The sequence below is a fragment of the Schistocerca americana genome, chromosome 6 (assembly GCF_021461395.2).
Source record: "Schistocerca americana isolate TAMUIC-IGC-003095 chromosome 6, iqSchAmer2.1, whole genome shotgun sequence".
Classification (NCBI taxonomy): domain Eukaryota; kingdom Metazoa; phylum Arthropoda; class Insecta; order Orthoptera; family Acrididae; genus Schistocerca; species Schistocerca americana.
The window spans coordinates 176,388,706-176,401,493 of NC_060124.1; positions in this window are offsets into that span (position 1 = coordinate 176,388,706).

Consider the following 12,788-nt stretch of genomic DNA (forward strand, 5'->3'; position numbering starts at 1 on the left):
CAGCCGACGCTGACCTAGCCGCTCCGACTCGAACTAGACAGATCTCTGTAGACACGGAGTTCACTACTGTGTTTCTGTATCTTCGTTAATAAAGATAAGTACCGACTTTTATTTAATCAGAGTGTTTGGGTTTTCATCTTTCTGTTCACTGTTCCAGCGGACCGGTCGGCCCGCTATTAAAAGTGTGGCGGTGACTTCGTAAGCCGTTTCTACAGCGAATTGTTTGTCCCTACGAACGCCGCCACAAAAAAAGGGGTCATAAACTGACTAGTAACAGGAATAGAGGAATGGAAGAAGGAGAAACTGAAATAAACTGGATATCAGTTTGCTGCATATTTGCGTCCTAAAGGGATCTGCGGATTCTGCAAGGCAATCTGGTAATACGGATGTTACATTGTGTGGTGGTTCAGAAGTAAAACCACCTGTACGATAAATCACTCTCTGTCACGTTTAGTTATTTCGTGCCAAATAAAGCCGACGCTTCGAGAGAATCGATTTCAACGCCACGTAGACGTAACGCGCTCTCCAAATTTGTACATCTCGTCACGAACGCTATCGAAGAGCACGCCGTAATTAAGCGCGTCTGGAATAATGTATAGGTTGCTGTATTCTCGCTGTCTTGAGTGCGAGATCGCTGACGCCCACTAATTGAGTGAACCCCTCGGGAGAGTAGAAGCCCGCCGCTGCGCTATGAAACCATATTAAGCGTCGCTGCATTATTGATGACAAACATTTCTTTGCTTGGCGAAAATGCTCGATACTTAACTAAAATATCTCGAGGGAAGGTGATTAAATAGGTCACTTTGATGTCCCCTCTGCTTGACTACAAGCTAAAATAGCTAAACCAACCAACAAACAGCAAATGAAAGATACATACATTAAAGTTTCCTTTACACAGTTACGGGAAGAAGGTATTATATTCTCAACACCTTAATGAAATTTTTAATGTCAAAGTGCATACGTTTTTCGAAGCTTCCACTGTAAGGATAATGGACTTTTCTTTTTTACCAGTGGGTAGATTCCGCTCCCTGAAGGGTGGCAAAGAAGGTTCCAAAACATCTGCATAATTATTTTAATTATTTATTTCTTACGAGAACTGTATCCTCTCCCATCTGGAAGCTATGACGGACCATGCGTTCTGCTAATAGCACAACAAACAATCGCAGCTACAATAATAAAGTAATATACAATTATGAAATCGATCACTATTTGTATACTAAATAATATGAAGAATAGCACTTAATGTTAGTGGTACATGAAGCTCCTTACTGCTTTATTTAAAACTATATGGAAAATGGAATAAATTTAACAAAAAGTGGTAAGAGAGCAGAAAAGATAGAAAATAAGGAGAAATATAGGTTAGCCAACCCCCCCTCCCCTCCCCCCCCCCCCCCCCCCCCCCCCACACACACACACACCTCACGGACCACGAACATTGCTGTTGGGGGGCAGGCTTTCGTGCCTCAACGATACAGATAACCGTACTTTAGCTGCAATCACAACGGAGGGGTAACTGGTGAGATGCCAGACGTATCATTCCAAAAGAGGGGCAGCAGCCTTTTCAGTAGTTGCAAGGGCAACAGTCTGAGTGATTGATTGAAATGGCCTTGTAACATAGTCGAAAATGGTCTTGCTGTGTTGGTACTGCGAACTGCTGAAAGCGAGGGGAAACTACAGCCGTAATTTTGCCCGAGGGCATGCAGCTCTGCTGTATTGTTAAATGACGATGGCATCCTCTTGGGTAAAATATTCCGGATGTATAATAGTCCCCAATTCGGATCTCCCGGCGAGGGCTACTCAGGAAGACGTCGTCGTCAGAAGAAACAAAACTGGCAGTCTATGGATCGTAGCGTGGAGTGTTAGATTCCTTGATTGGGCAGATAGGTTAGAAAAGTCGAAATGGATAGGTTGAAGCTAGATGTAGTGGGAATTTGTGAAGTTCGGGGACAGGAGGAACAGGACTTCTGGTCAGATGAAAAAAGGGTTATAATCACACCGCCAAACAGGAGTAATACAGGAGTGGGTTTAATAATGAATAAGAAAATAGGGATGCAAGTAAGCTACTAGGAACAGCACAGTGAACGCATGACTAAAGCCAAAACGTAAGCACAGCTCACACCAACGGCAGTAGTCCAGGTTTATATCCACACTAATTCGACAGATTATGAAGAGATTGAAGAAATATATAATGAGATACAACGAATTATTCAGACAATTAATGGAAACGAAAATTTAATAGTGATGGCTGACTATAATTCGATACTAGGAAAAGCAAGAGATGGAAAAATAGCAGGTGAATATGGACTGGGGAAAGGAATGAAGGAGGAAGCAGCCAAGTGGACTTTTGCACGGAGCAAAATTTAATCATCGCTAACGCTTCGTTTGAGAATCATGAAACGACGTAGTAAATATGGAAGAGACCTGGCTGGACACACCGGGAGGTTTCAGTCGATTATATAATGGCTAGACAAAGATTTCGGAAGCAGTTATACATCTACATCTACATCTACATGGTTACTCTACAATTCACACCTAAGTGCCTGGCAGAGGGTTCATCGAATCATTTTCATACTAGAATGAAATTTTCACTCTACAGCGGAGTGTGTGCTGATATGAAACTTCCTGGCGGATTAAAACTGTGTGCCGGACCGAGACTCGAACTCGGGACCTTTGCCTTTCGCGGGCAAGTGCTCTACCGACTGAGCTACCCAAGCACGACTCACGTCCCATCCTCACAGCCTCAATTCCCCCAGTACCTCGTCTCCTACCTTCCAAACTTCACAGAAGCTCTCCTGCGAACCTTGCAGAACTAGCACTCCTGAAAGAAAGGATCCTTTCTTCCAGGAGTGCTAGTTCTGCAAGGGGTTGGTATCTGGTTCCTGGTTCACGCCAGATGAAAACCTGGCGAGAATCACTGTTCAGACTATACCCTAGACTCGTCCGTGAACATCACCTGGGATCACTGTTCCAATGACCATGTACTGTGTTCTTGACACGAGGCTTTACGGGCTCTCCTGTGACCAGGGATCAATGGAATGCACCTTACAGGTCTCTGGGCGATTAAGCTATGTCTTTTCAGTCGTCTGTAGACTGTGTGTCTGGAGACAACTGTTCCAGTGGCTGCGGTAAGGTCTCGGGCAAGGTTACCTGTCGTACTCCGTTGCCGTCTCCGGGCACTAATGGTGAGATCTCAGTCTTCTTGTGGTGTTGTACACTGTGGACGACCCGTACTATAGCGCCTGGACACATTTCCTGTCTGCTGGAATCGTTGCCATAATCTTGAGATCACACTTCGTGGCACACGGAAGTCCCGTGCTGTGTTTGACCAGCCTCCAGTCGCCCTAGTATTCTACTCCTCATAACGCCATCAGTATGTGTTCTCTGAGCCATTTTCAACACACAGTTACCATTAGGACGGCTGAAAACGTCTGCACACTTACTCACTGCACCGTACTCTGATATGCACCAACACACCTATGCGTATGTGGACTGCTGCCAGCGCCACCATGCGACGACCGCAGGTCAAATGCACCGCATGGTCATACCCTGAGGTGATTTAAACCCGCAAACCGCCCACCAGAGCGTTGTTTCACCATGTTTCAGCATTATCCTCAATTTATGAGCATGAGTGTGTATAAAACTACTTTTAACCCCAGTAGTGTATGGCCTTCGCGCATCCTGTATACATGTTTGATAACCTCTACGAAACGTCGTAGCGTCCACTGCGTGACTACTAGTCAGTCATCTGTCAGATTCCATTCTGACAGGTAACAGCTGATCATGAATACGTGGAGGGGTGGGGGGGGGGGGGAAGGGGGTGCCGACATCCCCGCCCCCACGCACGCGTTCACCACAGCACATTACCAGACAGACCAACCACTTGATCTCGCAGCAATAATTCAGTCTGCCGTCACAACAGCCGGGCAGGGCACACGCGGCTTGACTGACCCTTCCAAGGGGCGGATTCGACTGTGACGTGTTACGCATTAGCGCTCACTACCAGCAAGTATTTGCATTCTGAACATGTTGACAAATCTACCCCCCAAACGAAAAAATTAAAATTCTGTACTTATCATTCACTGTCTAAGTACTGAACTAGCAGACGTCATCTGTCCTTTTTCAGACCTGCCACGCTGGTTGCAGTTCCATTAAAGCACTCTTGCACACAGCTAGCATGCTTCATATAAATTCTGGTATCACTGCCCGAGAAAACAAGAGGAGCACCAAAAGACATGGCCAGATGTCAATGTAACTTCTTATTCGTATACTATTTAGAAACAAATGCTAGAAAAGTCTTCATTTTCTTGTAGTACCTGGTAATATTCGATCGATACGTGCTCTGGAGAAGATAATAATGGTACTCACACACTGTGACTACTTGCGTTGGCAGAATACGTATCATATGTGAAATTACTTGAACATGTCTTATCTTTATAAACAATCTTCTGAAAACTCAGAATTCAGCATATTCATAAAAACATGCTTTCATTTGCTTAAATCCAATGCTGTACATACAAGACAACACACGCAAATAAACTACAATTCTGTTACGTAAATAAAATACCGTTTCCCACCGCAAACAAGGCTGCTGCATGTTTGAATAGAATTTCTCGTATACTTCGTAATGTTGGACAGCAGTAAAATTTCAGGTTTTCAAAATGAAAGTGTTGTAAGCATTCCTGTGGTTTTCCTGAGTTATTCGCATCGATTGCCAAGGTGGTAACAAGAACAGCCGCACAAATTGATGGTTCAAATGGCTCTAAGCGCTATGGGACTTAACATCTGAGGTCATCGGTCCCCTAGGCTTAGAACTACTTAAACTGAGCTAACCTAAGGACATCACACACATCCATGCCCGAGGCAGGATTCGAACCTGCGACCGTAGCAGCAGCACGGTTCCGGACTGAAGCCCCTAGAAACGCTCGGCCACAGCGGCCGGCCTCACGAATTGCTTTCATCAGTCTCGTCAATAGTGACCAAAGCGTTTCACCTGAATAACGTTGTTGACGAAGAGTAACACCCTATACATACTGCTATACGTGTACTCCGCAAGACAAATTGCACTGTGTGGTGGAGACTACATCGATTCATATCCCTGTTTACTGCGTGTCTTGTTACCATTCCCAAATGGTACACGATAAGGACAGTTGGAAAACCTTCACGTGAAATAAAATTTCTCTGATTTTGCTAGAATAAAGTGGCTTCAATTAACGGACATTCTAAGGAGGAATGCAGTCGACCGGAGGGGCAGATCGCTGATCAAGAGTCTAAAAGGGGCGTTTGAAAACTGGGTGCAAAAATAAAAACTACTCACTTGTTTGGCATAAACCTTTTTTATTTTTCGACATAGTCTCCTTTTAGACTTACACACTTCGTCCAACGCTGTTCTAATTTGTTGATCCCTTCCGAATAATAGGAATTGTCCAAGTCTGCAAAATAGCTATTAGTTGGTGCCAGCACCTCATCGTTTGAATAAAATCTTTGTCCCACCAGCCATCTCTTCAAATTGGGGAACAAATATCAGTCCGAGGGAGCCAAGTCTGGAGAACAGCGGGGATGTGAAGCGAGTTGGAATCCTATTTCCATTAATTTTGCGACCACAACTGCTGAGGTGTGTGCTGGTACATCGTCATGATGGAAAAGGACTTTATTGCGGTCCAGTCGCCGGCGTTTTTCTTGCAGCTCGGTTTTCAATCGGTCCAATAACGATGAACAATATGCACCTGTAATAGTTTTACCCTTTTCCAGATAGTCGATGAGGATTATCCCTTGTGAATGCCAAAAGACAGTCGCCACAATCTTTCCAGCAGAAGGATTGGTCTTCGCTTTTTTTGGTGCATTTTCTCCCTTGGTAATCAATTGTTTAGATTGTTGTTTGGTCTCAGGAATATAGTAATGTACCCATGTTTCATCCATAGTGACGAAAGACGCTTAAAGTCCTGCGGATTCTTCCTGAACAGCTGCAAATCATCCTTGCAACACTTCACACGATTCCGTTTTTGGTCAAGCGTGAGCAATCGCGGAACCCTTCTTGCGGATAGCTTTCTCATGTCCAAATGTTTATGGAAAATATTATGTACCCGTTCATTCGAAATGTCCACAGCACTAGCAATATCACGCACCTTAATTCTTCTGTCATCCATCACCATTTCATGGATTTTATCAATGATTTCTGGAGTCGTCAGCTCCACAGGGCGTCCAGAACGTTCAGCATCACTTGTGCCCATATGGCCACTCCGAAAATTTTGAAACCACTTACAAACTGTGTAAGTAGGCTGTTTAGGTTTTTATATTGGTAATGCCACGTAGCGCTCTGTATGAAAATCACTGACTGTGTTGTGTGCCATCTGTGGCTGGTTTGGAATAGTCGCCATTGTAGTGTTGGGCAGTTGGCTGTTAACAGCGCGTAGCGTTGCGCAGTTGGAGGTGAGCCGCCAGCAGTGGTGGATGTGGGTTGGATGTGAACAGCGCGTAGCGTTGCGCAGTTGGAGGAGAGCCGCCAGCAGTGGTGAATGTGGGGAGAGAGATGGTGGAGTTTTGAGAGCGGATGATCTGGACGTGTGTCCATGAGAGACAGTAAATTTGTAAGACTGGATGTCGTGAACTGATATATATATTATGACTTTTGAACACAATTAAGGTAAATACATTGTTTGTTCTTTATCAAAATCTTTCATTTGCTAACTATGCCTACCAGTAGTTAGTCCCTTCAGTAGTCAGAATCTTTTATTTAGCTGGCAATAGTGGCGCTCGCTGTGCTGCAGTAGTTGGAGTAACAAAGATTTTTGTGAGGTAAGTGATTCGTGAAAGTTATAGGTTATTGTTAGTTATTGTTAGTAAGGGCCATTCTTTTGTAGGGATTTTTGAAAGTCAGATTGCGTTGTGCTAAAAAATATTGTGTGTCAGTTTAGTGTTGATCAGAATAAGTAAAGAGCGAAATGTCTGAGTACGTTCAGTTCTGCTCAGCTGTTTGAGAATCAAATAACGTAAGGGGTTTACCAGCACAGTAATTCAATAATTTTTCCAAGGGAACGTTTCAACTGTTCTAATCGGGTCACGGTAATGTTTATCAAGCTTCTCTTTAGTCTCTTGAGGCGTTTTTACTTTCATAAAGTGATGTTTAATAACCACACGAAATTTTTCCTCGTCCATTTTTTGACAATCACTCGACTTCCTTGATTCACACGAACGCCAAACACGAAGAAATAGAGCAATGTGTCTGAAACTTGGTGTGCGGTCTTTCCAAAGATGCTACTAACCAAACATGACCTCGATACGCGCCGGTGGTGTCATCTCTCGGACTTTGCACGGACTCTTCAAACGCCCCTCGTATACCTACAACAGAAGGTGCGAGTACAGATTGGGAATGAAACAAAAGAGGAAAGAATTAGAAGGGAAGAGGGGCAAGGCTACTGTCTCTCAGCAATACCGTTTACATATTTGGAGTTAATTATTCAAAATGTCTGAAACGAGCCGGCCGAAGTGGCCGTGCGGTTAAAGGCGCTGCAGTCTGGAACCGCAAGACCGCTACGGTCGCAGGTTCGAATCCTGCCTCGGGCATGGATGTTTGTGGTGTACTTAGGTTAGTTAGGTTTACCTAGTTCTAAGTTCTAGGGGACTAATGACCTCAGCAGTTGAGTCCCATAGTGCTCAGAGCCATTTGAACCATTTCTTTTGTCTGAAACGAAAAAGAGGAGTGTATGTTTGTGGTAGGAGGATAGAATGTATTCGATTTGAGGATGATATGCTGTTACTGCCAGACAACAGAAGATCTATGATTGGTGTGGTTTCGCCAAAGGTCGTGGCGCCACACCAAAGTTGGCGGTGCACATAAATACCACACAAATTAACGATGTCTCAGTGTAATCCTCAACGACGAACAGGAGAGGCTGAAGAAGACCACATCTTTCTCTCAGTTCGGCAGCTCCCTCACACGGAAGTCAATATAAAGTCCAGCATGGAAGCGCTCTGCCCCAGATCGTGACCTCGACTGAAGACATCGACATCATCGAGAGGGATGGAAGAGGTACTCAAGTCTTAGGCGGAAATGTACCTTTGTAAATGTTGAAAATCGTACTTGAAGAGAAGATTTTGTTAATTATTGTATCAAGTGCTTCTTTAATAGTCAGTGACAGTTGTAAACTATCAAGCAGTCTTGTGGCAAATGATGGTATCTAGTTAATTAAATCTTTTCATCATTCGTTTAATAAAGTGAACTAATATTTCATCTGTTGTAGTTCCAATGAGCTGTCTCCCAACCCACAGTTACGGCCAGGCGATTGTAGTTTCATCTGGTCATAAGAGTTGGAATGTTAAAAGAAGCAAATAAGACATCTGAGGGATTCGAAATGAGAAATAGTAAGAAAAAGACAAAATGTGTGGTGATAGTGCAAGAAAAGTAAGAGCAACTATAAAGATAGGAAAGGAAGATATAGAACAAGTTAGTGCTTTCAAATATCTGGGATGCAGAAGGCATAAGATGCTGACAAGCTGAAAACGCGGATAGCTATTTCCAAGGAGGCATTTAATAAGGCAAGGTGGCTTTTGCATGGGCAGGTACCTGAGGGCAAAGTGCTTTATATTGAGACATGGGCAAAGTGCTTTATATTGAGGCATTGACACTGAGGAAAGAGTAAGAAAGAAGAACAGAAGCATTTGAAATGTGGATTTGGAGGAGGATGGAAGGGATAAAATGGGTACACAGAACGAGAAATGAGATGGTACTGAAAAGTGAAAAGAGTGGGGCAAGAGAGAAATATTTTCAAGTTAATCAGGAAGAGGAAAAACAGTTAGCCAGGATGCTGCATGAGAGGAGACTGTTTACTGATGGGTCCTGTGGAATGAATTGAAGAAGAAGAAAAAGAAAATGCAAAAGATACCAAATGGTGGATTGTACGAGAGGAGTTCAATAAGTAAAGCAACATATTTTTTTCTCAGGCAGTTTCGGTTGAAAAAATGCGGAATTTTTTTGGGATATCGTGGATTATTCCCGCACAAGCGCCTACAGTTCCCTGAAGTTCCCACCAAAACGGCGTCTGTTATGGAGGTGCGTTAGAAGTAGTGAGCACTCACGGAGTTCCTTTTGTTGGGAAACTGGAGCATTGCAGATATTCTTAGGCGCTTGCAGAGTGTTTGCGGAGACTTGGCAGTGGACAAAAGCGCACTGAGTTGTTGGGCGAGGGATCTGTTATCATCGTAACAAGGTCTCACACCTGTCCAGTTCCAGCGAGCCGGCCTGTCGCACGCAGCTGCGACTCCTGTAGTGTCGGAACGTGCGGACACACTCATTCGAGGTGATCGACGGATCACAGTCAAGCACCTCGCGGCACAACTGGACGCCCCTATTAGTAGTGCTGACATACTCGTCCGCCAGTTGGGGTACTCAAAGGTGTGTGCCCGCTGATTTCCTCGCCGACTAGCAGAAGACCATAAAGAGAAACGAAGGACCATATGTGCGGAGTTGCTTGCGCCTAACGAGGCTGATCTTGACAATTTTTTGTGGAACATTTTCACAGGCGATGAAACATTGGTTCATCACTTCGAACCGGAAACAAAATAGCACTCCATGGAGTGGCATCACACTATCTATTCTCCGAAGAAAAAGTTCAAAGTCGCACCCTTAGCCGGTAAAGTCATGGCGACGACTTCTAAGATAGTGAGGGGGTTATTCTACACTACTGGCCTTTAAAATTGCTACACCACGAAGATGACGTGCTACAGACGCGAAATTTAACCGACAGGAAGAATATGCTGTGATGTGCAAATGATTAGCTTTTCAGAGCATTCACACAAGGTTGGCTCCGGTGGCGACACCTACAATGTGCCGACATGAGGAAAGTTTCCTACCGATTTCTCATACACAAACAGCAGCTGACCGGCGTTGCCTGGTGAAACGTTGTTGTGATGCCTCGTGTAAGGAGCAGAAATGCGTACCATCACGTTTCCAACTTTGATAAAGGTCGGATTGTAGCCCCTCGCGTTGGCGGTTTATCGCATCGCGACATTCCTGCTCGCGTTGATCGAGATCCAATGACTGTCAGCAGGATAAGGAATCGGTGGGTCCAGGAGGGTAATACGGAACGCTGTGCTGGATCCCAACGCCCTCGTATGACTAGCAGTCGAGATGACAGGCATCTTATCCGCATGGCTGTAACGGATCGTGCAGCCACGTCTCGATCCCTGAGTCAACAGATGGAGACGGTTGCAAGACAACAACCCTCTGCACGAACAGTTCGACGACGTTTGCAGAAGGAGGGACTATCAGCTCGGAGACAATGGCTGCGGTTACCCTTGACGCTCCATCACAGACAGGAGCGCCTGTGATGGTGTACTCAACGACGAACCTGGGTCAACGAATGGCAAAACGTCATTTTTCGGATGAATCCAGGTTCTGTTTACAGCATCATGATGGTCGCATCCGTGTTTGGCGACATCGCGGTGAACGCACATTGGAAGCGTGTATTCGTCATCGTCATACTGGCGTATCACCCGGCGTGAAGGTATTGGGTGCCACTGGTTACACGTCTCGGTCACCTCTTGTTCGCATTGACGACACTTTTAACAGTGGACGTTACATTTCAGACGTGTTACGACCCTTGGCTCTAATGCACGACCGCATGTTGCAGGTCCTGTACGGGCCTTTTTGGACACAGAAAATGTTCGACTGCTGCCCTGGTCAGCACATTCTCCAGATCTCTCACCAATTGAAAACGTCTGGTCAATGGTGGCCGAGCAACTGGCTCGTCACAATAGGCCAGTCACTACTCTTGATGAACTGTTGTATCGTGTTGAAGCTGCATGGGCAGCTGTACCTGTACACGCCATCCAAGCTCTGTTTGATTCAATGCCCAGTCGTATCAATGCCGTTATTACGGTCAGAGGTGGTTGTTCTGGGTACTGATTTCTCAGGATCTATGCACCCAAATTGCGTGAAAATGTAATCACATGTCAATTCTAGTATAATATATTTGTCCTATGTATACCCGTTTATCATCTGCATTTCTTTTTGGTGTAGCAATTTTAATGGCCAGTAGTGTATTTGATGTCCTCCCTAAAGCTGCAACGATCAACTCTAAAGTGTATTATACTACCCTCAGAAAAACGAAGAAAATACTTCAGCGCGTTCGTCGCCACAAACATGCAAACAAACTTCTCCCTCTCCATGACAACGCACGGCCTCACACACGTCTGCGCTCTCCAGAGGATCTCACAGAACTTCATTGGACTGTTCTTCCTCATCCACCCTACAGCCCAGATCTCGGACCTTGGCCCAATGAAGGATGCACTCTGCGGGAACCAGTACGTAGATGAAGGGGAGTTTACTGATGCAGCAAACGTTGGTCCTGATGTAGATCCATAGAGTTGTGCCATGGGGTCATGCAGGCCCTCCCAGTAAGGTGGCGTAAAGCCGTCAGCACACGGACTGTGCATCCGAACGTTGGGCGTTGAGTGTGCCGAGTTTCTGACGTCATAGCGTGGAACAGCACGTTTGGTAGTCTTTCTGAACGAGCAGAGCAATATCTAGCATGTCAAACATTCTGAGTGTGCGTATGAGCGTTGACCAATCAGATATCACAACGCCACCTACGTCACACGTACGCCATCTCCCTTCAGCACAGAGCTGTGAGGCACCATATTGGCATTCAGTTCAAGCCTTTACGTATACAGGGTGTTCCATTGATAGTGACCGGGCCAAATATCTCATGAAATAATCATCAAACGAAAAAACTACAAAGAACGAAACTCGTCTAGCTTGAAGGGGGAAACCAGATGGCGCTATGGTTGGCCCGCTAGATGGCGCTGCCATAGCTCAAACGGATATCAACTGCGTTTTTTAAAATATGAACCCCCAATTTTATTACATTTTCGTGTAATACGTAAATAAATATGAGTGTTTTAGTTGGACCACTTTTTTCGCTTTGTGATAGATGGCGCTGTAATAGTCACAAACGTGTAAGTAGGTGGTATCACGTAACATTCCGACAGTGCGGACGGTATTTGCTTCGTGATACATTACCCGTGTAAAAATGGACCGTTTACCAATTGCGGAAAAGGTCGATATCGTGTTGATGTGTGGCTATTGTGATCAACATGCCCAACGGGCGTGTGCTATGTATGCTGCTCGGTATCCTGGACGACGTCATCCAAGTGTCCGGACCGTTCACAGGATAGTTAGGTTATTTAAGGAAACACGAAGTGTCCAGCCACATGTGAAACGTCAACCACGACCTGCAACAAATGTTGATGATCAAGTAGGTGTTATAGCAGCTGTCGCGGCAGTAGCAGACAAATTGCGCGAGAATCGTGAATCTCAAAAACGTCGGTGTTGACAATGCTACATCAACATCGATTGCACCCGTACCATATTTCTATGCACCAGAAATTGCATGGCAACGACTTTGAACGTCGTGTACAGTTCTGCCACTGGGCACAAGAGAAATTACGTGACGATGACAGATTTTTTGAACACGTTCTATTTAGCGACGAAGCGTCATTCACTAACAGCGGTAACGTAAACCGGCATAATATGCACTATTGGGCAACGGAAAATCCACGATGGCTCCGACAAGCGGAACATCAGCGACCTTGGCGGTTTAATGTGTGGTGCGGCATTTTGGGAAGGATAATTGGTCCCCATTTTATCGATGGCAATGTAAATGGTGCAATGTATGCTGATTTCCTACGTAATGTTCTACCGATGTTACTACAAGATGTTTCACTGCATGACAGAATAGCGATGTACTTCCAACATGATGGATGTCCGGCACATAGCTCGCGTGCTGTTGAAG